This window comes from Pleurodeles waltl, chromosome 4_1 (assembly GCF_031143425.1).
Source record: "Pleurodeles waltl isolate 20211129_DDA chromosome 4_1, aPleWal1.hap1.20221129, whole genome shotgun sequence".
Lineage (NCBI taxonomy): Eukaryota > Metazoa > Chordata > Amphibia > Caudata > Salamandridae > Pleurodeles > Pleurodeles waltl.
In genome coordinates this window covers 764,422,740-764,448,280 of record NC_090442.1, presented here as the reverse complement: position 1 = coordinate 764,448,280, position 25,541 = coordinate 764,422,740, and the positions used below count along the sequence as shown (strand labels likewise).

At 48.3% G+C, this 25,541-nt stretch overlaps 1 protein-coding gene across 3 annotated transcripts in view; it reads right to left on the bottom strand.

The window, feature by feature from the left end:
• Positions 1-25,541, bottom strand: part of TNPO3 (transportin 3) — a 991,461-nt gene that overhangs the window by 285,692 nt on the left and 680,228 nt on the right. The gene's annotated exons all lie outside the window — the stretch shown is intronic.

Here is a 25,541-nt window from a genome sequence, read left to right as displayed (position 1 = left end):
TCCCATTCGTGGACTTGTTGGTGATCTCGAGAGAGATTGTCTGCGAGTTGATTTTGTATCCCTGGTATAAACTGTGCAATTAGGCGAATTTGGTTGTGAATTGCCCAATGCCAAATTTTTTGTGCTAGCAGGCTTAACTGCGTGGAGTGCGTCCCTCCCTGCTTGTTTAGATAATACATTGTTGTCATGTTGTCTGTTTTGACGAGAATGTATTTGTGAACTATTATTGGTTGGAAAGCTTTTAGTGCTTGAAAAACTGCTAGAAGTTCTAGGTGATTGATATGCAGTTTTGTTTGATGTACGTTCCATTGTCCTTGTATGCTGTGTTGATCGAGGTGTGCTCCCCACCCTGTCATGGAAGCATCTGTTGGTATTACGTATTGTGGCACTGGGTCTTGGAAAGGCCGCCCCTTGTTTAAATTTATGTTGTTCCACCACAGAAGCGAGAGGTAAGTTTGGCGGTCTATTAACACCAGATCTAGAAGGTGACCCTGTGCTTGAGACCACTGTGATGCTAGGCATTGTTGTAATGGCCTCATGTGCAGTCTTGCGTTTGGGACAATGGCTATGCATGATGACATCATGCCTAGGAGTTGTAATACCATCTTTGCCTGTATCTTTTGTGTTGGATACATGCGTTGTATGATGGTGTTGAAATTTTGAATTCTTTGTGGACTTGGAGTGGCTACTCCCTTTGATGTGTCTATTATGGCTCCCAGGTATTGTTGTACCTTGCGTGGCAGAATTTTGGATTTTGTGAAATTGACGGTGAACCCGAGTTTGAAGAGGGTTTGTATGATCTGATTTGTGTGATTTGAGCACTGTATGAACGAATGGGCCTTGATTAGCCAGTCGTCTAGATATGGGAACACATGTATTTGCTGCCTTCTTATGTGTGCTGCGACTACTGCTAGATGTAAAGAAATGGCTCCCTGTTGCAGTTACCCCCCACTTTTTGCCTGATACTGATGCTGACTTGACTGAGAAGTGTGCTGGGACCCTGCTAACCAGGCCCCAACACCAGTGTTCTTTCACCTAAAATGTACCATTGTTTCCACAATTGGCACACCCTGGCATCCAGATAAGTCCCTTGTAACTGGTACCTCTGGTACCAAGGGCCCTGATGCCAGGGAAGGTCTCTAAGGGCTGTAGCATGTATTATGCCACCCTAGAGACCCCTCACTCAGCACAGACACACTGCTTACAAGCCTGTGTGTGCTGGTGAGAACAAAATGAGTAAGTCGACATGGCACTCCCCTCAGGGTGCCATGCCAGCCTCTCACTGCCTATGCAGTATAGGTAAGACACCCCTCTAGCAGGCCTTACAGCCCTAAGGCAGGGTGCACTATACCATAGGTGAGGGTACCAGTGCATGAGCACTGTGCCCCTACAGTGTCTAAACAAAACCTTAGACATTGTAAGTGCAGGGTAGCCATAAGAGTATATGGTCTGGGAGTCTGTTTTACACGAACTCCACAGCACCATAATGGCTACACTGAAAACTGGGAAGTTTGGTATCAAACTTCTCAGCACAATAAATGCACACTGATGCCAGTGTACATTTTATTGTAAAATACACCACAGAGGGCACCTTAGAGGTGCCCCCTGAAACTTAACCAACTATCTGTGTAGGCTGACTGGTTCCAGCAGCCTGCCACACTAGAGACATGTTGCTGGCCCCATGGGGAGAGTGCCTTTGTCACTCTGAGGCCAGTAACAAAGCCTGCACTGGGTGGAGATGCTAACACCTCCCCCAGGCAGGAGCTGTGACACCTGGCGGTGAGCCTCAAAGGCTCACCCCTTTGTCACAGCCCAGCAGGGCACTCCAGCTTAGTGGAGTTGCCCGCCCCCTCCGGCCACGGCCCCCACTTTTGGCGGCAAGGCTGGAGGGAACAAAGAAAGCTACAAGGAGGAGTCACTGGCCAGTCAGGACAGCCCCTAAGGTGTCCTGAGCTGAAGTGACTCTTACTTTTAGAAATCCTCCATCTTGCAGATGGAGGATTCCCCCAATAGGGTTAGGATTGTGACCCCCTCCCCTAGGGAGGAGGCACAAAGAGGGTGTACCCACCCTCAGGGCTAGTAGCCATTGGCTACTAACCCCCCAGACCTAAACACGCCCTTAAATTTAGTATTTAAGGGCTACCCTGAACCCTAGAAAATTAGATTCCTGCAACTACAAGAAGAAGGACTGCCTAGCTGAAAACCCCTGCAGCGGAAGACCAGAAGACGACAACTGCCTTGGCTCCAGAAACTCACCGGCCTGTCTCCTGCCTTCCAAAGATCCTGCTCCAGCGACGCCTTCCAAAGGGACCAGCGACCTCGACATCCTCTGAGGACTGCCCCTGCTTCGAAAAGACAAGAAACTCCCGAGGACAGCGGACCTGCTCCAAGAAAGGCTGCAACTTTGTTTCCAGCAGCCTTGAAAGAACCCTGCAAGCTCCCCGCAAGAAGCGTGAGACTTGCAACACTGCACCCGGCGACCTCGACTCGGCTGGTGGAGATCCAACACCTCAGGAGGGACCCCAGGACTATTCTGATACTGTGAGTACCAAAACCTGTCCCCCCTGAGCCCCCACAGCGCCGCCTGCAGAGGGAATCCCGAGGCTTCCCCTGACCGCGACTCTTTGAATCCTAAAGTCCCGACGCCTGGGAGAGACCCTGCACCCGCAGCCCCCAGGACCTGAAGGACCGGACTTTCACTGGAGAAGTGACCCCCAGGAGTCCCTCTCCCTTGCCCAAGTGGAGGTTTCCCCGAGGAACCCCCCCCTTGCCTGCCTGCAGCGCTGAAGAGATCCCGAGATCTCTCATAGACTAACATTGCGAACCCGACGCTTGTTTCTACACTGCACCCGGCCGCCCCCGCGCCGCTGAGGGTGAAATTTCTGTGTGGGCTTGTGTCCCCCCCGGTGCCCTACAAAACCCCCCTGGTCTGCCCTCCGAAGACGCGGGTACTTACCTGCAAGCAGACCGGAACCGGGGCACCCCCTTCTCTCCATTCTAGCCTATGCGTTTTGGGCACCACTTTGAACTCTGCACCTGACCGGCCCTGAGCTGCTGGTGTGGTGACTTTGGGGTTGCTCTGAACCCCCAACGGTGGGCTACCTTGGACCAAGAACTAAGCCCTGTAAGTGTCTTACTTACCTGGTTAACCTAACAAATACTTACCTCCCCTAGGAACTGTGAAAATTGCACTAAGTGTCCACTTTTAAAACAGCTATTTGTGAATAACTTGAAAAGTATACATGCAATTTTGATGATTTGAAGTTCCTAAAGTACTTACCTGCAATACCTTTCGAATGAGATATTACATGTAGAATTTGAACCTGTGGTTCTTAAAATAAACTAAGAAAAGATATTTTTCTATACAAAAACCTATTGGCTGGATTTGTCTCTGAGTGTGTGTACCTCATTTATTGTCTATGTGTATGTACAACAAATGCTTAACACTACTCCTTGGATAAGCCTACTGCTCGACCACACTACCACAAAATAGAGCATTAGTATTATCTATTTTTACCACTATTTTACCTCTAAGGGGAACCCTTGGACTCTGTGCATGCTATTCCTTACTTTGAAATAGCACATACAAAGCCAACTTCCTACACTAGACATTTGGTAAAGACTCTTGGTGCGGTTGTTAATCCGAAAGGCAGTACCTTGAATTGGTAATGTATTCCTTTGAATACAAACCTTAGGTATTTCCTGTGCGATGGGTGTATTGGTATATGGAAATAAGCATCCTTGAGGTCTAAAGTTGCCATGTAGTCGTGCAGTTTTAGCAATGGCAATACTTCTTGTAGTGTGACCATGTGGAAGTGGTCTGATTTGATGAAAGTGTTCACTACTCTGAGGTCTAGGATTGGTCTCAGCGTTTTGTCCTTCTTTGGTATCAGAAAGTACAGTGAGTAAACTCCTGTGTTTATTTGTGTGTTTGGCACTATTTCGATTGCATTCTTTTGCAATAGTGCCTGCACTTCTATCTCCAGGAGATTGGAATGGTGTGTTGTTAAATTTTGTGCTTTTGGTGGTATGTTTGGAGGGAATTGTAGAAATTCTATGCAATAACCATGTTGGATAATTGCTAGAACCCAAGTGTCTGTAGTGATTTCCTCCCATGCTTTGTAATAATGACCTATTCTTCCCCCCACTGGTGTTGTGTGGAGGGGGTGAGTGACATGTGAGTCATTGTTTAGTAGTAGGGGTTTTGGGGCTTTGAAATCTCCCTCTATTTCTAGGGAATTGCCCTCCTCTATATTGTCCCCGAAAACCTCCTCTATACTGTCCCTGGTAAGTGGACGGTGTCGCTTGTGAGGTGCTGGCTTGTGTGCTTTGACCCCGAAACCCCCCTCGAAAGGGCGTTTTACGGAATGTGCTGTAATTCCCTCTGCTCTGCGGGGAGTAGAGTGCGCCCATGGCTTTGGCAGTGTCCGTATCTTTTTTGAGTTTCTCAATCGCTGTGTCCACTTCTGGACCGATCAGTTCTTTTTGATTAAAAGGCATATTGAGAACTGCTTGTTGAATCTCTGGTTTAAATCCAGACGTTCGGAGCCATGCATGCCTTCTGATAGTTACAGATGTATTAATTGTCCGTGCAGCTGTATCTGCAGCGTCCATGGAGGAACGTATCTGGTTGTTGGAGATGGCCTGTCCCTCCTCAACCACTTGTTTTGCCCTATTTTGGAAGTCTTTGGGCAGATGTTCGATGAGATGTTGCATCTCGTCCCAGTGGGCTCTGTCATAGCGCGCAAGTAGTGCCTGGGAGTTCGCGATGCGCCACTGGTTTGCAGCTTGTGCTGCGACTCTCTTACCAGCTGCATCGAACTTGCGGCTTTCATTATCTGGGGGTGGTGCATCTCCAGATGTGTGAGAGTTGGCCCTTTTCCTAGCTGCTCCTACAACAACAGAGTCTGGTGGCAGCTGTGTTGTGATGAAAACCGGGTCCGTAGGAGGCGGCTTATACTTTTTTTCCACCCTTGGTGTGATTGCCCTACTTTTGACTGGGTCCTTAAATATGTCTTTTGCGTGCCGGAGCATACCAGGGAGCATAGGCAGGCTTTGGTATGAGCTGTGGGTGGAGGAGAGTGTGTTGAACAAGAAATCATCCTCGACCTGTTCTGAGTGGAGGCTTACGTTGTGAAATTGTGCTGCTCTAGCCACCACCTGAGAGTACGCGGTGCTGTCTTCTGGTGGAGATGGTTTTGTAGGGTATGCCTCCGGGCTGTTATCTGACACTGGGGCGTCGTATAGGTCCCATGCGTCCTGATCTTGGTCACCCTGGCTCATGGTGGTGTGAGCTGGGGAGTGTGATGGCGTTTGTGCTGGTGAAACGTTAATTACGGGCGGAGGAGAGGGTGGTGGTGTAACTCTTTTCACCACTTTTGGTTGTGGTGCTTGTTCCGTCTGGAACTCCAACCTTCTCTTTCTCCTAATGGGGGGAAGGGTGCTTATTTTTCCTGTCCCCTGCTGAATGAAGATACGCTTTTGCGTATGGTCCACATCAGTTGCTTGTAGCTTTTCCTCAAACCTATGCTTTTGCATTTGGGAGGTTAGCGAGTGCTCTTCTGTATAAGAGCCTGAAGCTGGGTCGCTTGCAGTTTGTTTCGGCATCGAAACTTTGTCTGCGTGTTTTTTCGGCTCCGAGGTGACTTTTTTCCTTTTCGGGGCCGAAACCTCTCGGCGTCGATCTGTTTCGGTGCCGCTGTCTCGGCGTCGAGCCGTGTCGACACCGGCATCTCGGTGTCGAGGCTTGTCTCCAGCACTTTCTCGGTCCCGAGAAGGCTGCGTGCCTGTGTCTCGACCGGAGTCGGACGATCTCGGCACTGTTTGGGCCTTTTTCGGTGCCGAAGGTCGGTCACCGAATTTATGGGTCGAGCCATGGCCTGGTGGCAGTGGCGTCCCCTGGGCCTTGTAAATGTTTCTTTGTGTGGTTTTCGACGTCTTACTCACGGTTTGTGTATCGTCGAATCCTTCGGAGTCTGAGTCTTGGATCGAGAAGGAACCTTCCTCTTCTTGTTCCTCGAACTCCCGTTGGGCTGTCGGTGCGGACGCCATTTGAAGTCTTCTGGCTCGACGGTCTCGGAGTGTTTTTCGGGACCGGAACGCACGACAGGCCTCGCAGGTGTCTTCGCTGTGCTCAGGTGACAGGCACAGGTTGCAGACCAAGTGTTGGTCTGTGTAGGGGTATTTATTGTGGCATTTGGGGCAGAAACGGAACGGGGTCCGTTCCATCGGTGTTCTTCAGCACGCGGTCGGGCCGACCAGGCCCCGACGGAGGATCGAAAAACTACCCCGAAGGGCACCGGAGCTCTTCGATCTTCGATGCGGTGTGGAATCTAAGTACGCCGAACGCAACAATACCGACGAAAATCTTCCGAAATTAACTAATTTTTTCCGTTCCGAAACTCGGAGCGACAGGAACACGTCCGAACCCGATGGCGGAAAAAAAACAATCGAAGATGGAGTCGACGCCCATGCGCAATGGAGACAAAAGGAGGAGTCACTCGGTCCCGTGACTCGAAAGACTTCTTTGAAGAAAAACAACTTGTAACACTCCGGCCCAACACCAGATGGCGAGCTATTGCAGAACATGCGTATCTACAGCGACAGATGCCATCGAACATATACTTTTTGGAGTTGGATAAAAGATCTACTCAAAGTAAGCCCTACTGGGCGAATATGCCTTGACTTGCAGATACCTTTTATGATAGGCTATATGGCGCATGATTAGCACATCTGCAGTGGCAAATAAGAAGGCTGCCAGAAGGCTGATAGTCAAGGAAATCACCTGACGGGCCTGTCAGCATCACAGGATCAATTCTTCCTGGCACAGCACTCGGAACCCTAGACAGCAATGCTTGTGGCAGGACAAAATGTCAGTCATCTTGTCCGTTAAGAGTTACAAAGGACTGCTCTTTATTGAAAGCAAAAAGAACTTGAGTGACAACTGGCTGCCACTCACCTCAAGGTGACTTTTCCAGTGGAAACCAAAGGGCTCTTATCCTCACCTCATCAAGGTGTACCCCCAAAGCCCAGAGTCAACTCATTCATCACCAATGTGAGCTCGGGAATGGGTAGCGGAACAGGCCTGCCACAAGTCAGGTTTGAAACCTTCATCCACAATTGGGGATCCAAATCTGCCTCATCTGGCATGTTGTCCGAGGCACCTCCAGTTCTGAGCCCATCAAAGGAGGAGGAGACTGGGAATATGAAGCACCAACAAAATACAAGACAGGAAGTCAAGAAGCATGAAAAACATTTGGACTGGAATAAATGACAAAGCCCAAAACATAAGGTTCATATCATGAATGTTCCGAACACATTGAGGGCCTGGGATAGCTTTGAACACCACTGTGACCAGAACAACCCCATAAAGGGAATCCTCTGCACTAGCTAAAGGTGAGAATTTTGGCTCACTGATGAATAACCCTAGGGAAAACTCGACTGAGATGGTTTACATGTGGTATGTAAGTGACTGAAGAAGTCTCACAACAGCTAATCGTCAAGATAAGGGAATGTATACTCTCTCAACCTATCAGCATAGGCAGCGATCACTGCCTTTGTAAACAATATGCTGGATGAGGTGATGCTGAAGTGCAGGTCCTTCCCTGCCACAATGTGCAAGAAGTACCTGTGGGGCTGCTGGAGAGATACATGAAAGAACACATCCTGTACATCCAATCCAAAGCATTGGTATTTGAATTTGATCTTACAGGAACATGTTCAAAATCCGAATATAAAAATAGGTTTGAGGATGGATGCATATTATCGCAAGGTCGGGTGGAAAAAGGCTAACTGCGAGGTTAATGGAGGGGGATTTGGAAAGAATAATGGAAAGCTAAAAGCAAACCCATAAATAAATCTACAAGGCCCATTGGTCAGAGGTAATCACAAGCCAGTTGAGCATGTAAAATAATATTCTGACATCCCCCTCTTCATTCCACCACTCCTTTTCTCAACTAGTTGCTGCTGACTCCTGCAAAGGAAAATCTCAGCGACTTGGCGGCAGGGGAAGCAAAAGATCAGAACTGTTAGGAGTGGAAATGATGATGACTGCACAGTCTTCTGCCATGACCATATTCCCTGGGGCATGAAAGGGCTGGACAGAAACCTGCACGGTCTTTGATAGCCAACAAAGTAAGTCAGAAACCAGGCGTAACCTCACGACTTCCATCACAGCTGATGGTACTGGTTGACCACAGAGAGCAAGCCCAAGACTCAGGTTGTGGCGTGGCTATCTTTAAGTCTCTCCAGAACTGAATCTGCCATTACAACCCCTCTGCCGTCCTATGTACGATAATAGCAAAAATAATGAATTCCTCACTAGGGGCTCAGATGGAGAGCTCAATTCCATCTGAGGTGAATTAGCATTTTGAGGCCTAAATATAACATTAGTGCACTAAGGGCTGGGGAGGGGAGCTTGGGTTTTTTTCAGGAAGCTGGCTCTGTATATACTATAAAGAAATGAGATATAGTATGCACAGAGTCCAAGGGTTCCCCAGAGGCTTAACAGAGGCAAAAGCTCTCTTTTGTGTTAGTGTGGTTGAGCAGTTAAGCTTATCAAAGGCTACTGCAAGACATTTGTTGTACACAGGCAATAAATGAAGTACACACTCAATGACTAACTCTAGGCCAATGGCTTTTATATAGTAAAAATATATTTTGTTACTTTATTTCTAGAACCACAAGATTCAGTTTGCAGGTAAGTACATTTGCAAATAAGTAGCAAGCATATTTATCAACATCACTGTGTTTCAATTTAGCAAGTTAAATGGTTTTAAAGAAAACAGCAAATATCTGTTTTAACAGTTGACAGTGCAATTTTCAACGACAGTCCTGGGGGAAGGAAAAGTTTGTACAGTATCAGGCTAAGTACAAGGCTTACAGTTCCAGTTTCCAGGGGCTAGGGTGCCACAGGCTGCAGTTCAGGTAACCCCAAACACCCACCACCAGCAACACGAGGTCGGCCAGGTGCAGAGGTCAAATTGGCTGTAAAATTTATAATGGGATCCTATGGAGACTGGGGATACTTGGAATTTGATCTGCCTGCAGGTAAGTACCTGCATCTTCGGAGGGCAGACTTGGGGGGTTTAAGAGAGCACTGGGGGTGCAGTTGTGTGTTTGTGTGAGACTGTGCCTAGGGAATCTGTCCTACGGGGGGGGGGGGGTTTCAACTAATTGTCTGTTTTATCATCATCGTAAAGTGGAACATTCTGGAAGGCTTTTATGGGATTAGAGTGAGAAGAATATTGCCGCCAAGTCACTAAAAGAGATCGGAGTCAAGTCAGGTATCGGTGTGGCTGTCTGCAAAGGAGTGGAGGAGCCAGTGAGGGTCACGATACAGGCCCAATGTGATCAGTTTGCACCAGGGAATGACCTTCCAGATCCTGGGTGTATCTAAGGCATATTCCGAGGTCAATCCAGAAAAGCTGCAGTATTGCCTCTTTGAAGGCCTCTACATGTTGTAGATTGGAGGATGGTTGGAGAAATTCAGTGCCCAAAGACTTCTGCATGGAATGGGGTTGGAATTGGATGACTGGTGCAGATTCTAGCGTTTTGAGTGCAGGCTGCACATTCTCTTCCTGGAGTGGCAGTGACGGGGAAGATTCCCATCTGGACTTTGTGTCTGTGCAGGGATTTGTTCTTTGAATTAGTGTTAAAATGTACTCAAGGACAGGAACTTCGACTGCAAATGAGAAGTGGAACAGGAACGGCAACTATGCTTTTTACTTCCTGATGGCCTTCAGCATTTGCATTTGTCATGTGACTTTGAATCATGATTGGATCCGATGTACCAAAAGAACAAGTTACTTACCTTCAGTAACGCCTTTTCTGGTGGATACACTAGCTACCTGTGGATTCCTCACCTTATGAATTCTCCCAATCACCAGCATTCAACGGAAATTTTAATACATGTCGACGAGGACGCCACAATTGCCAAACTCTATGCGACTCCGTCTGACGTCATTGTGGCAATAAAAGGTCCTCGCCGGCGTTCTGTCGTCAGTTTCGACAATTTGTTACGTGCCTTTGAGGCGAAGAGGTGACTGACTTCACAAACTCAACATATATACATCAATCAAATAGAATACATAATATTTAGTCAAATAAAAAGAGCAAAAACAAATATACATATACACCCAAAGAAATGTTGGTATGACCAGACCGGCAACGGGGAGGCGGGTGGGTCTGTGAGGAATCCACAGGTAGCTAGTGTATCAACCAGAAAAGGCATTACCGAAGGTAAGTAACTTGTTCTTCTGATGGATACAACTACCTGTGGATTCCTCACCTTATGAATAGAGTCCCAAAACAGCACCACACTCGGAGGTGGGTGCCGGCATGGTCACACCAAGAAATCTTGCAGCACAGATCGTGCAAAATGGCCGTTCCTCCTAACTTCCGAGTCTAAGCAATAATGCTTAGCGAAAGTGTGGAGGGAAGCCCAGGTTGCAGCCTTACAGATCTCATCAACTGGGACACCTCTGGCCAAGGCTGAAGTGGCAGACTTAGCCCTGGTGGAACGGGCCCTGATACCAACAGGAGGAAAACTTCTTTGCCAAAGATTAACAGAGTTTAATGCAAAGAATGACCCACCTGGACAATGTTCTCTTGTGGACTGCCATTCCTTTCCTCTTCCCCACACAGCCAATGAAGAGTTGATCGTCCACTCGAAACTCTCTGGTCCTTTCAATATAAAAGCTGAAAGCCCTCCTTGGGTCAAGCCGATTCAGTCTCGTCTCCTCTTACGATGGATGCGGAGGAAGGTAAAAGGACGGGCGTGTTATGGATTGCCCCATATGAAATGGAGTAACTACCTTTGTTAGGAAAGCCGCCCTGGTTCTCAGCACCACCTTATCTGCATGAAAGGATGTGAAAGGGGGTTTTACACTAAGAGCCTGTAGCTCACTCACACTCCTAGCAGACGCGACGGCTGTTAGGAAAACTGTCTTCAAAACCAATAACCTTAATGGGCAAGAATGCAAAGGTTCAAACGGTTAACCCATCAGGAAAGTGAGAACTAAATTCAAATCCCACGGAGGCATAACAAACGGAGTGGGAGGAAACTTGTTAGTTAACCCTTTAAGGAACCTGAGAACTACAGGGGACTTAAATAAGGAAGGTTGATCAGGAAGGCAAAGAAAAGCCGACAGCATTGATAAATAGCCTTTCACCGTTGCAACTGCACAACCCTTCTGTGCCAGTGCAAGTGCAAAAAGCTAAATATCAGATAAATGGGACTTTAAGGGATCAATTTGTCTCTCTCCACATCAAGTAACAAATTTCGCCCATCTACCGGCATAGACAGTCGTGGTGGAGTGTCGCCTGGTCGATAAAATAACGTCCACCACTTCTGGCGGGAGAGAAAAAGATTTCAGATTGCCCCATTCAATCTCCAGGCATGTAGGTGTAGGCTCTGGAGGTGGGGGTGTAAAACTTGCCCCTGTGAGAGGAGGTCTACCCTGTGAGGGAGACAGAGCGGAGGGCACAGAGAGTTGGAGAAGGTCTGTGTACCACACCCTTCTCAGCCAATCCAGAGCTATTAAGGTAACTTGGGCCCGGTGTAAGGAAATGCCTTCTTGGCATGGTTACCCCCTGACTTTTTGCCTTTGCTGATGCTATGTTTTGAATTGAAAGTGTGCTGAGGCCTGCTAACCAGGCCCCAGCACCAGTGTTCTTTCCCTAACCTGTACTTTTGTATCCACAATTGGCACCCCCTGGCACCCAGGTAAGTCCCTTGTAACTGGTACCCCTGGTACCAAGGGCCCTGATGCCAGGGAAGGTTTCTAAGGGCTGCAGCATATCTTATACCACCCTGGGGACCCCTCACTCAGCACAGACACACTGCTTGCCAGCTTGTGTGTGCTGGTGAGGACAAAACTAGTAAGTCGACATGGCACTCCCCTCAGGGTGCCATGCCAACCTCACACTGCCTATGCAGTATAGATAAGTCACCCCTCTAGCAGGCCTTACAGCCCTAAGGCAGAGTGCACTATACCATAGGTGAGGGCACCAGTGCATGAGCACTGTGCCCCTACAGTGTCTAAGCCAAACCTTAGACATTGTAAGTGCAGGGTAGCCATAAGAGTATATGGTCTGGGAGTCTGTCAAACACGAACTCCACAGCACCATAATGGCTACACTGAAAACTGGGAAGTTTGGTATCAAACTTCTCAGCACAATAAATGCACACTGATGCCAGTGTACATTTTATTGTAAAATACACCCCAGAGGGCACCTTAGAGGTGCCCCCTGAAACTTTAACCAACTACCTGTGTAGGCTGACTGGTTCTAGCAGCCTGCCACACTCGAGACATGTTGCTGGCCCCATGGGAAGAGTGCCTTTGTCACTCTGAGGCCAGTAACAAAGCCTGCACTGGGTGGAGATGCTAACACCTCCCCCAGGCAGGAGCTGTAACACCTGGCGGTGAGCCTCAAAGGCTCACCCCCTTTGTTCCAGCACCGCAGGGCACTCCAGCTAGTGGAGTTGCCCGCCCCCTCCGGCCACGGCCCCTCTTTTGGCGGCAAGGCCGGAGGAAATAATGAGAATAACAAGGAGGAGTCACTGGCCAGTCAGGACAGCCCCTAAGGTGTCCTGAGCTGAAGTGACTCTAACTTTTAGAAATCCTCAATCTTGCAGATGGAGGATTCCCCCAATAGGGATAGGATTGTGACCCCCTCCCCTTGGGAGGAGGCACAAAGAGGGTGTACCCACCGTCAGGGCTAGTAGCCATTGGCTACTAACCCCCCAGACCTAAACACGCCCTTAAATTTAGTATTTAAGGGCTCCCCTGAACCTAAGAATTTAGATTCCTGCAACTTACAGAAGAAGAGGACTGCTGAACTGAAAAACCCCTGCAGAAGAAGAAAGAAGACACCAACTGCTTTGGCCCCAGTCCTACCGGCCTGTCTCCTGCCTTCTAAAGAAACCTGCTACAGCAACGCTTTCCCCAGGACCAGCGACCTCTGAATCCTCAGAGGACTGCCCTGCTTCAAGAGGAACAAGAAACTCCAGAGGACAGCGGCCCTGTTCCAAAAAGACTGCAACTTTGTTTCAGAGGAGCAGATTTAAAGACCCCTGCAATCCCCGCAAGAAGCGTGAGACTTGCAACACTGCAACCGGCGACCCCGACTCAACTGGTGGAGAACCAACACCTCAGGGAGGATCCTCCGGCGACTCCAAGACTGTGAGTAACCAACGTTGTCCCCCCCTGAGCCCCCACAGCGACGCCTGCAGAGGGAATCCCGAGGCTCCCCCTGACCGCGACTGCCTGACTCTAAAATCCCAACGGCTGGAAAAGACCCTGCACCCGCAGCCCCCAGCACCTGAAGGATCGGAACTCCCTTGCCCAGGTGGTGGCTACCCCGAGGAGCCCCCCCCCCCCCCCCCCCTTTGCCTGCCTGCACCGCTGAAGAGACCCCTTGGTCTCCCATTGACTCCCATTGGAAACCCGACACTAGTTTGCACACTGCACCCGGCCGCCCCCGCGCTGCTGAGGGTGTACTTTTTGTGTTGACTTGTGTGTCCCCCCCCCCCCCCCCGGTGCCGTACAAAACCCACCTGGTCTGCCCTCCGAAGACGCGGGTACTTACCTGCTGGCAGACCGGAACCGGGGCACCCCCTTCTCTCCACTGAAGCCTATGCGTTTTGGGCACCACTTTGAACTCTGCACCTGACCGGCCCTGAGCTGCTGGTGTGGTGATTTTGGGGTTGCTCTGAACCCCCAACAGTGGGCTACCCTGGACCCCAATCTTAACCCCGTAGGTGGTTTACTTACCTGCAAAAACTAACATTACTTTACCTCCCCCAGGAACTGTGAAAATTGCACTGTGTCCACTTTTAAAACAGCTAAATGTGTTTTATGTAAAAAGTATTCATGCTATTGTAATTATACAAAGTTCCTAAAGTACTTACCTGCAATACCTTTCAAATGAGATATTACATGTAGAATTTGAACCTGTGGTTCTTAAAATAAACAAAGAAAATATATTTTTCTATAACAAAAACCTATTGGCTTGGAATTGTCTCTGAGTGTGTGTTCCTCATTTATTGCCTGTGTGTATGTACAACAAATGCTTAACACTACTCCTTTGATAAGCCTACTGCTCGACCACACTACCACAAAATAGAGGTAAGATAGTGGCAAAAAGAGATAATACTAATGCTCTAAGGGGAACCCTTGGACTCTGTGCATACTATTCCTTACTTTGAAATAGTGCATACAGAGCCAACTTCCTACACCCGGTCTTGACGAATCTTCCTCAGAACCTGAGGAATCATGGGTATGGGGTGAGGGGTGGTGGTGGTGGGGGGGGGGAGGGTCACGTAAAGCAACTGCCCGTACCAGGACATCAGAAATGCATCCCCCAACGCTCCTTGCACCGGATACTGGAGGCTGCAGAACGGCGGACAGTGTGCGTTCTCCCGAGTGGCAAACAGGTCTACCTAAGGAAACCCCCACATCTGGAAGATGTAATGGATCACGTCTGAATGGAGCTGCCACTCGTGATCGGCTGAGAAATGCCGAATAAGACTGTCCGCACGCACGTTCAGAACTCCGGTCAGATGTTTTGCTATTAAGCAAATCCGATGGTCCTGAGCCCAGGACCAGAGCCACAGAGCCTCTCTGCAGAGAAGGTACGACCCTACACCTCCCTGCTTGTTGATGTACCACATTGCAGTAGTGTTTTCTGTCAGGACTTGGACCGACTGACTGCGAAGGGAGGAGAGGAAGGCCTTGAGAGCCAGACGTATCGCCCGCAATTCCAACAGATTGATATGAAACATCTGTTCCACTGGAAATCAATGACCTTTGACCTCCAGGTCCCCCAGATGTGCTTCCCACCGTACAGTGGAAGCATCTGTTATGACCGTGGCCACCAGAGGCGGTAGTGAAAATGGTCTTCCTTGTGAAAGCTTGCCGTACACAGCCCACCATCGTAGATCTGCTGCAGCGTCCCTGGAGATCGTTATTGACTCCTTAAGATCCCCTTTGTGTTGAAACCACTGCCTACGGAGGCACCACTGAAGTGCCCTTATGTGCCAGCGTGCATGAGTGACCAACAGAATGCAAGAAGAGAACAGACCGAGCAGACGTAGGATCTTGAGGACTGGAACAACTGCTCCATTTCGAAACATTGGAAGAAACGCCTGAATCTGCTGAGGCGGACGAAAGGCGCGATCCAACATTGTGTCCAGTACTGCCCCTATGAACAGGAGGTGCTGAGAGGGCTCCAGGTGAGATTTGGGCACGTTTATCGAAAAATCCAGATCAAACAACAAACGGGTTGTCATCTGCAGCACAAGCTCTGGAGACCTGGCTTTGATCAACCAGTCGTCAAGGTAAGGGAATACCGATATTCCCTTCCTCCTGAGATTTGCTGCAACCACTCCCATCACCTCTGTGAAGGTGCTGAAGTAACACCAAAAGGAAGGACCGCAAACTGGTAATGTTGCAACCCTACCACAAACCGGAGATACTTCCTGTGCGACTTCAGAATAGGGATATGAAAGTAAGCGTCATGTAAGTAGACAAACACCACCCAATCCTCTTCAACGCCAGAAGCACCTGCGCTAGGGTCAGCATTCTGAATTTCTTCTGTTTGGGGAACCAATTCAAAACTCTCAGGTCCAGGATAGGCCTCAACCGACCATCCTTCTTGGGGATCAGGAAGTATCGTGAATAACAGCCCTGACCCATTTCCTGCTCTGGAAACAACTCCACTGCCCCTTTCGATAAAAAGACTATAACTTCAACAGGAGATGGTCTTCCTTGCAAATGGATGGGCGGGGAGGGGAAGGGGGAGGGAAAGGAGGAGGAAACTCCTGAAAAGGAAGGGCATAACCTTTCCTCACAATGGTGAGAACCCAGGAGTCCAACGTGACTAACTCCCACTCGTGGAGAAAATGAAATAACCTTCCCCTTACAGGAGAAGCTTGAGACATAGTGGACAGAGAACTAAGGCTGCTTTCCTTGCTGTGTCCCCCCTGAGGAAGAGGAGGCAGCAGTGTGCTGCTGGGTGGATCCTCTTGTTCTAAACCTACCCCGCCCTCTAAAGGACCTATAGGGCAGACTTGAAGGCTGCTGGGCTGCCGACTGAGGTCTCCCACGAAAAGAAGTTCCTCTCCCGAACCCCCTAAACCTTCTGTAAGTTTTGAATGTGTTAGCGGAAGCCTGCAGACCCAAGTACTTGGCAGTAGCCCTGCTTTCCTTAAAACGCTCTAAGGCAGATTCAGCTTTAGCTCCAAACACTTTGTCCCTATCAAAAGGTAGGTCTAAAAGGGTCATCTGAACAACCGCAGAGAATCCTGATAACACATGCCTCCTGGTAACAACAGAAGTGCCCATCGCCCTGGCCACAGAGTCTGTAGTATCCAGGCCCGACTGGATGAGTAGCCTAGCTGCAGCCTGCGCATCAGAGAGGAGTCCCTTCAATTCTAGAGGCAGATCAGGTACCACAGTTTTAGCTGCGTCCATCAGGGCATGAATGTACCTGCCCAATACGCAAGTCGCATGGGCAGATTTGAGGGCCATGCTGCAGGATAAAAAGGTATTTTTGGCCAACTGCTCCATACCCTTGGACTCCCTGTCTGAAGGTGTAGCAGGGAAGGAACCTGGAGTCGAACGAGAGGAGCAAGAAGCCTGGACCACCAGACTCTCCGGAGTGGGATGTTGTGACAGGAACCCTGGATGTCCCGGAGCCACCCTGTACCTTCTTGCCACTGATCTGTTGACAGCTGACGACGTCACAGGCTTCTTCCAGAATGGGCTCGGTAAGAGCATTGTTAAAAGGAAGAAGTGGTTCCGCAGCAGCTGAAGCAAGATGCAGGACCTCAGTCAAGATGTTGGTCTTAACCTCTGCAGCAGGAAGTGCGAGGTCCAGGAACTCTGCTGCCTTTCTTACCACTGAATGAAAAGAGGCCGCCTCTTCTGTGTATTCCCCTGGAGAGGCTAGATCCCACTGAGGGGAAGTGTCTAAACCACTTGCAGAGTCCAAGCCCTGATAGTCCCCCAGGGGCTCAGCAATTTCTCCTTCCTCCAGGAGCTGTCTGTGCTATTCCTGCTCCTCTAAGAGCCTCAGTGCTCTTCGCCTAGATCTTAACCTGGCCTCTAATCACGGCGTCGACATGGAATTCGCCGACATCGGCTTCAAGTTTGACTGACTACCAGCAGAGACACCTCAATCTCCGGATTCATCCGGCGCCGGAACCGACTCGATCGGCGGCGTGGATTCTCGGGCCGCTTCACCGGCATCGATCGAACCTGGGGCGACGTCATCAGTAGGAAACGACATCAGCGTCAAAGGTCTTCCAGACGATACCATCGGCATCGGACCAACACCCTCCGCAGGATAAAACGGCGTAAACAGCGCCGGCTTGTGTTTTGCTTTCACTAATAACCGAGCTGACAAACATCTCTGGAATGCACTTCTAAATTTAAAGAAGACATTTATTATTATTACACCACGAGGTTCCTAAAAAAGGAGATTAGTTGGTCAGAGGCACAAGTTTAAAAATAGTCACACCAATGAAAGGAAAATATATCAAAGTGATTCTCAACTGCAATGTACACAGCAAATATTGAAAATGTCACTTACCCAGTGTACATCTGTTCGTGGCATCAGTCGCAGTAGATTCGCATGTTCTGCAATAGCTCGCCATCTGGTGTTGGGCCGGAGTGTTACAAGTTGTTTTTCTTCGAAGAAGTCTTTCGAGTCACGGGACCGAGTGACTCCTCCTTTTGTCTCCATTGCGCATGGGCGTCGACTCCATCTTCGATTGTTTTTCCCCGCAGAGGGTGAGGTAGGAGTTGAATTGTAGTAATAGTGCCCATGCAATGGAGTGACTAAGTATGCACCTATTTAAGGTTGAGATGATACATATATAAATAATTGAAGGTAACTTCCAAACTGCTACAGGCTCCCGGGGAGGCGGGTGGGCACATGCGAATCTACTGCGACTGATGCCACGAACAGATGTACACTGGGTAAGTGACATTTTCAGTTCGATGGCATCTGTCGCTGTAGATACGCATGTTCTGCAATAGACTAGTAAGCAGTTATTTCCCCAAAAGCGGTGGATCAGCCTGTAGGAGTGGAAGTAGTCTGAAATAATGTCCTTAATACAGCTTGACCTACTGTGGCTTGTTGTGCGGATAACACGTCTACACAGTAGTGCTTGGTGAATGTGTGAGGCGTAGACCATGTGGCTGCCTTACATATTTCTTGCATTGGGATGTTTCCTAGAAAGGCCATGGTAGCACCTTTCTTTCTGGTTGAGTGTGCCCTTGGTGTAATGGGCAGCTGTCGTTTAGCTTTAAGGTAGCAGATTTGGATGCATTTAACTATCCATCTGGCTATACCTTGTTTTGAAATTGGGTTTCCTGCATGAGGTTTTTGAAATGCAATAAAGAGTTGTTTAGTCTTTCTGATGTTCTTTGTTCTGTCAATGTAATACATTAATGCTCTTTTGACATCTAATGTATGTAGTGCCCTTTCAGCTACGGTATCTGGCTGTGGAAAGAACACTGGAAGTTCCACTGTTTGATTTAGATGGAACGGTGAAATAACCTTTGGCAAAAATTTAGGGTTGGTCCTTAGGACGACTTTATTTTTGTGTAGTTGTATAAAAGGTTCCTGTATAGTAAACGCCTGAATCTCGCTTACTCTTCTCAGGGAAGTAATGGCGATGAGAAATGCCACCTTCCAGGTTAGGAACTGTATGTCGCAGGAGTGCATGGGTTCAAAAGGTGGACCCATAAGTCTAGTTAGGACAACATTTAGGTTCCATGAAGGAACAGGTGGTGTTCTTGGTGGTATAATTCTCCTAAGGCCCTCCATGAATGCTTTAATGACTGGTATTTTATATAGGGAAGTTGAATAGGTAGTCTGCAGGTATGCAGATATTGCTGCAAGGTGAATCTTAATGGAAGAGAAAGCTAGGTTAGATTTTTGTAAGTGAAGCAAGTAACCCACTACATGTTCTGGAGTTGTGTGTAATGGTTGTATTTGATTAATATGGCAGTAGCAAACAAACCTCTTCCATTTACTTGCATAGCAGTGCCTGGTGGATGGCCTTCTTGCTTGTTTTATGACTTCCATACATTCTTGGGTAAGTTGTAAGTGCCCGAATTCTAGGATTTCAGGAGCCAGATTGCTAGATTCAGCGATGCTGGATCTGGGTGTCTGATCTTTTGGTTGTGCTGTGTCAACAGATCTGGCCTGTTGGGCAATTTGATGCAGGGTACCACTGATAGGTCTAGCAGCGTTGTGTACCAGGGTTGCCTTGCCCAAGTTGGTGCTATCAATATGAGTTTGAGTTTGCTTTGACTGAGTTTGTTTACCAGGTAAGGAAGGAGAGGGAGAGGAGGAAAAGCGTAAGCAAATATCCCTGACCAGTTCATCCATAGGGCATTGCCTTGGGATTGTTTGTGTGGGTACCTGGATGCGAAGTTTTGGCATTTTGCGTTCTCCCTTGTCGCAAACAAGTCTATCTGAGGTGTTCCCCAGAGTTTGAAATAAGTGTTCAGAATTTGGGGGTGAATTTCCCATTCGTGGACCTGTTGGTGATCTCGAGAGAGATTGTCTGCGAGTTGATTTTGTATCCCTGGTATAAACTGTGCAATTAGGCGAATTTGGTTGTGAATTGCCCAATGGCAAATTTTTTGTGCTAGCAGGCTTAACTGCGTGGAGTGCGTCCCTCCCTGCTTGTTTAGATAATACATTGTTGTCATGTTGTCTGTTTTGACGAGAATGTATTTGTGAACTATTATTGGTTGGAAAGCTTTTAGTGCTTGAAAAACTGCTAGAAGTTCTAGGTGATTGATATGCAGTTTTGTTTGATGTACGTTCCATTGTCCTTGTATGCTGTGTTGATTGAGGTGTGCTCCCCACCCTGTCATGGAAGCATCTGTTGTTATTACGTATTGTGGCACTGGGTCTTGGAAAGGCCGCCCCTTGTTTAAATTTATGTTGTTCCACCACAGAAGCGAGAGGTAAGTTTGGCGGTCTATTAACACCAGATCTAGAAGGTGACCCTGTGCTTGAGACCACTGTGATGCTAGGCATTGTTGTAAGGGCCTCATGTGCAGTCTTGCGTTTGGGACAATGGCTATGCATGATGACATCATGCCTAGGAGTTGTAATACCATCTTTGCCTGTATCTTTTGTGTTGGATACATGCGTTGTATGATGGTGTTGAAATTTTGAATTCTTTGTGGACTCGGAGTGGCTACTCCTTTTGATGTGTCTATTATGGCTCCCAGGTATTGTTGTACCTTGCGTGGCAGAATTTTGGATTTTGTGAAATTGACGGTGAACCCTAGTTTGAAGAGGGTTTGTATGATATGATTTGTGTGATTTGAGCACTCTATTAACGAATGGGCTTTGATTAGCCAGTCGTCTAGATATGGGAACACATGTATTTGCTGCCTTCTTATGTGTGCTGCGACCACTGCTAGACATTTGGTAAAGACTCTTGGTGCGGTTGTTAATCCGAAAGGCAGTACTTTGAATTGGTAATGTATTCCTTTGAATACAAACCTTAGGTATTTCCTGTGCGATGGGTGTATTGGTATATGGAAATAAGCATCCTTGAGGTCTAAAGTTGCCATGTAGTCGTGCAGTTTTAGCAATGGCAATACTTCTTGTAGTGTGACCATGTGGAAGTGGTCTGATTTGATGAAAGTGTTCACTACTCTGAGGTCTAGGATTGGTCTCAGCGTTTTGTCCTTCTTTGGTATCAGAAAGTACAGTGAGTAAACTCCTGTGTTTATTTGTGTGTTTGGCACTAATTCGATTGCATTCTTTTGCAATAGTGCCTGCACTTCTATCTCCAGGAGATTGGAATGGTGTGTTGTTAAATTTTGTGCTTTTGGTGGTATGTTTGGAGGGAATTGTAGAAATTCTATGCAATAACCATGTTGGATAATTGCTAGAACCCAAGTGTCTGTAGTGATTTCCTCCCATGCTTTGTAATGATGACCTATTCTTCCCCCCACTGTTGTTGTGTGGAGGGGGTGAGTGACATGTGAGTCATTGTTTAGTAGTAGGGGTTTTGGGGCTTTGAAATCTCCCTCTATTTCTAGGGAATTGCCCTCCTCTATATTGTCCCCGAAAACCTCCTCTATACTGTCCCTGGTAAGTGGACGGTGTTGCTTGTGAGGTGCTGGCTTGTGTGCTTTGACCCCGAAACCCCCCTCGAAAGGGCGTTTTACGGAATGTGCTGTAATTCCCTCTGCTCTGCGGGGAGTAGAGTGCGCCCATGGCTTTGGCAGTGTCTGTATCTTTTTTGAGTTTCTCAATCGCTGTGTCCACTTCTGGACCGAACAGTTCTTTTTCATTAAAAGGCATATTGAGAACTGCTTGTTGAATCTCTGGTTTAAATCCAGACGTTCGGAGCCATGCATGCCTTCTGATAGTTACAGATGTATTAATTGTCCGTGCAGCTGTATCTGCAGCGTCCATGGAGGAACGGATCTGGTTGTTGGAGATGGTCTGTCCCTCCTCAACCACCTGTTTTGCCCTATTTTGGAAGTCTTTGGGCAGATGTTCAATGAGATGTTGCATCTCGTCCCAGTGGGCTCTGTCATAGCGCGCAAGTAGTGCCTGGGAGTTCGCGATGCGCCACTGGTTTGCAGCTTGTGCTGCGACTCTCTTACCAGCTGCATCGAACTTGCGGCTTTCTTTATCTGGGGGTGGTGCATCTCCAGATGTGTGAGAGTTGGCCCTTTTCCTAGCTGCTCCTACAACAACAGAGTCTGGTGGCAGCTGTGTTGTGATGAAAGCCGGGTCCGTAGGAGGCGGCTTATACTTTTTTTCCACCCTTGGTGTGATTGCCCTACTTTTGACCGGGTCCTTAAATATGTCTTTTGCGTGCCGGAGCATACCAGGGAGCATAGGCAGGCTTTGGTAGGAGCTGTGGGTGGAGGAGAGTGTGTTGAACAAGAAATCATCCTCGACCTGTTCTGAGTGGAGGCTTACGTTGTGAAATTGTGCTGCTCTAGCCACCACCTGAGAGTACGCGGTGCTGTCTTCTGGTGGAGATGGTTTTGTAGGGTATGCCTCTGGGCTGTTATCTGACACTGGGGCGTCGTATAGGTCCCATGCGTCCTGGTCTTGGTCACCCTGGCTCATGGTGGTGTGAGCTGGGGAGTGTGATGGCGTTTGTGCTGGTGAAACGTTAATCACGGGCGGAGGAGAGGGTGGTGGTGTAACTCTTTTCACCACTTTTGGTTGTGGTGCTTGTTCCGTCTGGAACTCCAACCTTCTCTTTCTCCTAATGGGGGGAAGGGTGCTTATTTTTCCTGTCCCCTGCTGAATGAAGATACGCTTTTGCGTATGGTCCGTATCAGTTGCTTGTAGCTCTTCCTCAAACCTATGCTTTTGCATTTGGGAGGTTAGCGAGTGCTCTTCTGTATAAGAGCCCGAAGCTGGGTCGCTTGCAGTTTGTTTCGGCATCGAAACTTTGTCTGCGTGTTTTTTCGGCTCCGAGGTGACTTTTTTCCTTTTCGGGGCCGAAACCTCTCGGCGTCGATCTGTTTCGGTGCCGCTGTCTCGGCGTCGAGCCGTGTCCACACCGGCATCTCGGTGTCGAGGCTTGTCTCCAGCACTTTCTCGGTCCCGAGAAGGCTGCGTGCCGGTGTCTCGACCGGAGTCGGACGATCTCGGCACTGTTTGGGCCTTTTTCGGTGCCGACGGTCGGTCACCGAATTTATGGGTCGAGCCATGGCCTGGTGGCAGTGGCGTCCCCTGGGCCTTGTAAATGTTTCTTTGTGTGGTTTTCGACGTCTTACTCACGGTTTGTGTATCGTCGAATCCTTCGGAGTCTGAGTCTTGGATCGAGAAGGTACCTTCCTCTTCCTGTTCCTCGAACTCCCGTCGGGCTGTCGGTGCGGACGCCATTTGAAGTCTTCTGGCTCGACGGTCTCGGAGTGTTTTTCGGGACCGGAACGCACGACAGGCCTCGCAGGTGTCTTCGCTGTGCTCAGGTGACAGGCACAGGTTGCAGACCAAGTGTTGGTCTGTGTAGGGGTATTTATTGTGGCATTTGGGGCAGAAACGGAACGGGGTCCGTTCCATCGGCGTTCCTCAGCACGCGGTCGGGCCGACCAGGCCCCGACGGAGGATCGAAAAACTACCCCGAAGGGCACCGGAGCTCTTCGATCTTCGATGCGGTGTTGAATCTAAGTACGCCGATCCCGAACGCAATAATACCGACGAAAATCTTCCGAAATTAACTATTTTTTTCGTTCCGAAACTCGGAGCGACAGGAACACGTCCGAACCCGATGGCGGAAAAAAAACAATCGAAGATGGAGTCGACGCCCATGCGCAATGGAGACAAAAGGAGGAGTCACTCGGTCCCGTGACTCGAAAGACTTCTTCGAAGAAAAACAACTTGTAACACTCCGGCCCAACACCAGATGGCGAGCTATTGCAGAACATGCGTATCTACAGCGACAGATGCCATCGAACATGTGATTATATTATAACATAAATGCAAAACAAAGGATAAAGCCAAAATTCATCACCGTAGGGCCTGTCAATGCTCTCTCATGCCAGCAAGTTGATGACCCCTATTCAACTGCAAGAAAGATTTCCACCCTCACGGGAAAATGTCAGGCATTTGACTTCCAATCCTGACTGAGGTCTCGGAAATTCCCCTCGCTACTGCCCGGAGCCCTCTTTTATGGCTTAAACAATCATGGAAAAAGCCTTCTGAAAAGCCCTTCCCTCTCAGATGTAAATATTCAAAACATGCTGGCTACTGCAGGTCACAGTTGGAAGAAAAAAACGTTGAAAATTGGCCAAGATTTCAAGGCTCCCTCTTCCAAGGCCAACCTGTTCCCTGCACTGAAGAAAAATAAAAAATATGTGCTCTCTTATCATGAACTGTTCGTGTTCGATGAGAGAAATACGAAGAAACAAGCTTAGTTTACCATGTGGAAAAACACAGCTCATCTGCAATGTCCCAACTGCAATGTCCAACGCCACAATAAAGCCAATAGGCAGCTAAACTGAATACAAAATGTAATCTGCAACTGGTGAACATTTAACAACTAATATGCACAGTGGTGAAACACAAAGTCAGTGGTCAAACCTACCTATATTCACTACAGCTTGTATGGAGCCAGAGCGCCCAATGTAAAGGCCAAGGGACCTGTGGGACCAGCCGGTGAACCACCAGGAGCCATGGTGTTAAAGATATTAAACATGGCATTCAGAAATGCCGCCGGATCCGCTCCCGGAGTGGGAAAAGCAGGATACTGCTGCTCCTCCTATGGCGTCGGATCTGGAACATCCGACTGTGCTCCAGGTGAAAAGCGAGGACTTCCCTGAGGTTCAACCACCTCGAAAACTGCAGGCACTGGAGGACTCTGCTGTGGAGTCACCGTCAGACTCACTTCTCACGATGCTGACTGGATGGAGATCTTGAACGAGACTGACCTCTATCCGAATGACGTTGGGAATGATGTCAACGCTGTTTTTTGTGAGACTTCGAGGATTTTCCTGAAGACCTCTGATGACTCCTGTCCTTCTTCGCCTTGGCCAAAAATAATTTAGCCTCCCTCTCCTTGAGCACCTTCAGGTTCGTCTTCTGGCAGGACCCACACTCCTCTACGCCGTGCTCAGAACTCAAGCACCAGAGGCAATCATTGTGTGGATCGGTCACAGACATGCAACACCCGCACTCCCGACAAGGTTTAAAACCAGATTTCCAAGGGGGAAGACACTAACAACAATCAACACCTTTGACAACAGTAGCCTTTGCCAAGAGCTAGGAGAAAACCGTTATACTTCGAAGGCACAGAAAAAAAGGAACTGACGTCAGCACGCCGGCGAGGACCTTTTATTGCCATGATGACGTCAGACGGATACGGGCAATTGTGACGTCCTCGTCGACGTGCAGAGCTGGGAAGAAAAATGTCAGTCGAATGCTGGCACATTGGGAGAATCCATAAGGTGAGGAATCCACAGGTAGTTGTATCCATCAGAAAAAGGAGTCTTTGGCGATGACAACCCTAGAAAAACACCAACAAAAAAGTTTAGGCAGATGGTGAATAATTTACAAAGTTTGGGGAAAAAAGAACCAATGTCTGCACACGGGTGACATCATTATGAACCACCACATTTTTATTTCTAGAGATGGGACGTGTTTTTTACAGTCCGATGGTGCCACCTATTAACATGCACAAGTAAATGTTGGAAAATGTTTTTGGACCCAGTCTGGTGCTCGAGAGAGATCAAAATGTGAGGAATCTGCAATTACATGTATCATTCAGAATAAAAAGCATTCAGTAATTTTTCCTGTCCATCAAATGGGCAACCAACAGCAGACCAATACATAACTCCCTGTATACACTTTCTGGATGCCTCCTACTTTTTAGATTCTACTGTTTTACTCGATTCCCCCACACATAGTGCAAAAACAGAGAAGATAAATGTTCAGGAAAATTGGCAACAATTATTTTATCAATGGAAGACACAAGATTTTTTTATAAAGCCCTATGACCCTATGTCCAAGTCTTTAGGCAAAATACAAAG